We start from the raw sequence: 3,027 nt of genomic DNA, 5'->3' as shown, positions 1-3,027 counted from the left end.
ATCCAAGTTCAATCCCTAGGTTGAGAAGATCCCCTGGAGAAGAAAACGGCAATCCACTCCAGTATTCTTGGGCTTCCCTGGTGGCTCACACAGTAAAGAATCCACCTGCAATGCAGGAGACCTGGGTTTAATCCCTGGGTTGGGAAGATCTCCTGGAGAAGGGAATGGCAATCCACTCCGGTATTCTTGCCTGGAGAATCCCAGGGACAGAGGAGCCTAGTGGGCTATAGCCCATGGGTTCTCAAAGAGTCAGACATGACTGAGCACCTAAACATGCACACAAGACGACCCTGTCAAGTATTTGAAATGTCTATTGGAATCATATGTATTCAATTTCCAAATGTGTTTAAAGTAAAAAAATTGAGGGAAAATATATTAAGAGTTACTGAAAGAACAAGTGAAAGTGTCTTTTTAAAAAATTTTTGTACAAACATACCAGATTTATGAATAGAATAACAAAGCTTTACATTGAACTTAAAGGCTTAAGGAAAAATTTGATTTTAAACTTAGAGTTTTAGTTAGTTAGTATTAATGTAATCACAGCTATGTGTAATTTCACTCTTCACTCCAGTCACACTGGCCTTATTTCAGGCTTCTTTAGAGAGATCCCACCGCAGGTATTTGCCACAAGTTGTTTCTTCTTCCTTGAGGCTATCTATGCTCCCACCCCACCGTACCCTAATTAATTCCTTTTCACCTTTCAGATCTCAGCTAAAGCTTCCACACTTTTTAAATAGGTCAAATCTTTCAGTACACACTCCTCCAGGATAGGAAGAAGAGGCTATTAGCTGTTATGGTTATTATTGCTCTTGTTATTGTTTTTATTTTTACCTCTTACTTTTCCTTCTTAGCACTTATCTTAGTCATAACTTTACACTAATTTTTGCCATTAATTGGGGTCTTTTATAAGCTCCCTCCTAGTTCAGTCAGTAAAGAATCTACCTGCAATGCAGGAGACCCAGGTTCAATTCCTGGGTCGGGAAGATCCCCTGGAGAAGGAAATGGCAACCCACTCCAGTATTTCTTGCCTGGAGAATCCCCATGGACAGAGGAGCCTGGCAGGCTACAGTCCATGGGATCACAAGAGTTGGACACAACTTAGTAACTAAACCACCACTGCATAAGCTCCAGAAGGGCAAAGACTACATTTGTCTTTATTCACCATTTTATTCTAGGTAGATGCTAGCATCTACCACATAGTAACCATGCAATAAATACTTGCAGAAAGAAAAGACAGACAAAGGTAAGCAAAGACAGATCCTGTTCTGTTTTCTCAAGAGGTGAACTGTGGGATTGAAAACCTGCATAAGAAGCACATCTACTCACCTTTCTCCTTTCCCTCCTTACAAACTCAGGCCATCTCTTCCCTATACTAACAGAAGGGAAATTTATCTTTATACTCTGGAGAAATTAAACAATTTAGGGACACTAGGCTGAAAACAAAGGACTTGAGTAAGTCTAAATACTGCAAGGGTATTTCCCTAGTGGTCCAATGGTTAAGACTCTGTGTTTCCACTGTAAGGGGCACAGGTTCGATCCCTGGCCGGGGAACTAAGATCCCACACACCACATGTGCTAGAGGTGGGGATATTAAGGTCATTAAAGACAAAGAAAGATTTAGAAACTATTCAAGATTAAAGAAGACTGAACAAAAGTAATGAATTATCCTGAGCCAAAAAAATAAAGAAATGACTGGCAAAGAGCCCCAACAATCATCTTTCTCTGCTTGGCTCCCAGAATGCTGTAACCCAAATTTATATTTCTGACCCAGGAAGAATGGGACATTTCACTCTGGAATGGCAGGTACTGATAGCTGGTCCCCTCATAACCGACCTACAATGCAGACTACCGGTCAAAAACACCACTGATCAACAAGGAACTTATCAGCTTTTTGTGCATAGCCATTAAATACAATTGAGAGCAAAAGTAAAGGAAGTCTCCAATGTAAAGACCAAGATAACAAACAATTCAGTGGAACTAGACAACCCAAAAAGTAGGAAAAAAGCTTCAAACATTTATAATCAGTAGCCTGAGAGATTAGAAAGAATTCCCAAATCTATGAGAATATTGAATTTGGGATTTTTTTTTTTAAGAAAAACGATAATGATTAGAGATTAAGAGCTCTTGGAAACTTAAATTATACTTCCCATATGTTAAAATCCATTACAAGTGGTTAAAGCTAAAGTTGAGAATATTTCCCCAAAATAGAACTAATGATATACATAGAATAAAGTGAGTAAATTAAAGAATCAATTGAGAGGAACCCACACCCAAATAATACAAGTTTCAGAAATAGAAGACAAGGAAAACAAAGGGGTAGGAAATCAAAGAAATAATGCAAGAAAAATCCCTAGAACAGAAAGATTTGTTTCCATATTAAGTGCCCAGTGTGAACTATTATTGTTGTTTAGTTGCTCAGTCGTGTCCAACTCTTTGAGACCCCTTGAACTGCAGCCCAACAGGCTCTTCTGTCCATGGAATTTTCTAGGTAAGAATACTGGAGCAGGTTGCCATTTCCTTCTCCAGGGGACCTTCCCAACTTAAGGATCGAAACCAGGACTCCCACATTGCTGGCAGATTCTTTATCTCTGAGCACCTCAAACGATTATACCAAGGGTTAAATCAGAATACTTCTTCACAGGTGCAAAGTACTGTATGGGGAAGATTATCCCCATAAAGTCTCCCAAGTTGGACAAACTCAAGTCTCTTCCCTCCTGTGTTTCTCCTTTACTCGCACACTATTAGCTCATTCACAAAACTTCTGACACCAGGTATTTGGCTTTTCCCCACACCACCAAGCACTTCTCCCACAGGAGGCAGGTGTTTGATGATTCAACTCAATTCTAACGCTATCCACTGGGAGTTAGCATCAGATGCCACAGGTTGAGGGCTCAGTCCCATAAGACTGCCCCCCACTTCAGATGCCAAGAGCAAATTCAGGTTGTCACCTGTGCTTCTGACTGATGCCCTATAAACTGGAGAGTCCAAAGACTCTGGGTTCAATTAATTTGCTAGAGTGGCTCACAG

This window comes from Bos indicus, chromosome X, assembly GCF_029378745.1.
Source record: "Bos indicus isolate NIAB-ARS_2022 breed Sahiwal x Tharparkar chromosome X, NIAB-ARS_B.indTharparkar_mat_pri_1.0, whole genome shotgun sequence".
NCBI classification, from domain to species: Eukaryota; Metazoa; Chordata; class Mammalia; order Artiodactyla; family Bovidae; genus Bos; species Bos indicus.
The sequence above is the reverse complement of the archived record's forward strand: the minus strand, read 5'-3'. Positions refer to the sequence as shown.